The sequence below is a fragment of the Kryptolebias marmoratus genome, linkage group LG4 (assembly GCF_001649575.2).
Source record: "Kryptolebias marmoratus isolate JLee-2015 linkage group LG4, ASM164957v2, whole genome shotgun sequence".
NCBI classification, from domain to species: domain Eukaryota; kingdom Metazoa; phylum Chordata; class Actinopteri; order Cyprinodontiformes; family Rivulidae; genus Kryptolebias; species Kryptolebias marmoratus.
The window spans coordinates 346,724-347,065 of record NC_051433.1 but is presented as its reverse complement, the minus strand read 5'-3'; positions in this window follow the sequence as shown (position 1 = coordinate 347,065).

Below are 342 nucleotides of genomic sequence, written 5' to 3'. Positions count from 1 at the left end.
AAGAAGGCCGCAGGTTCTCCTCCCAGACTTTCTTTACATGATCTCCCCGTGAGTTTCGATGGACTGGAGACCTATCCAGGTGTCCATGCAATGAACTAGACCTGTCCACATGTCCCTGTGATGGACTGGAGACCTGTCCAGGTGTCTCCCACCACCAGCTCCCTGCAACCCAGAAAAAAGAAGCGGGTAAAGAAACTGGACGGATGTAAGATTTTTTGTTTCACAGAACTGAACTGTTCCTGTGTGTGTGTGTGTGTGTGCGTGTGTGTGTGTACGTGGATGTGTGTGTGAGTGTGTGTGTACGTGGATGTGTGTGTGTGTGTGTGTGTGTGTGTGTGTGTG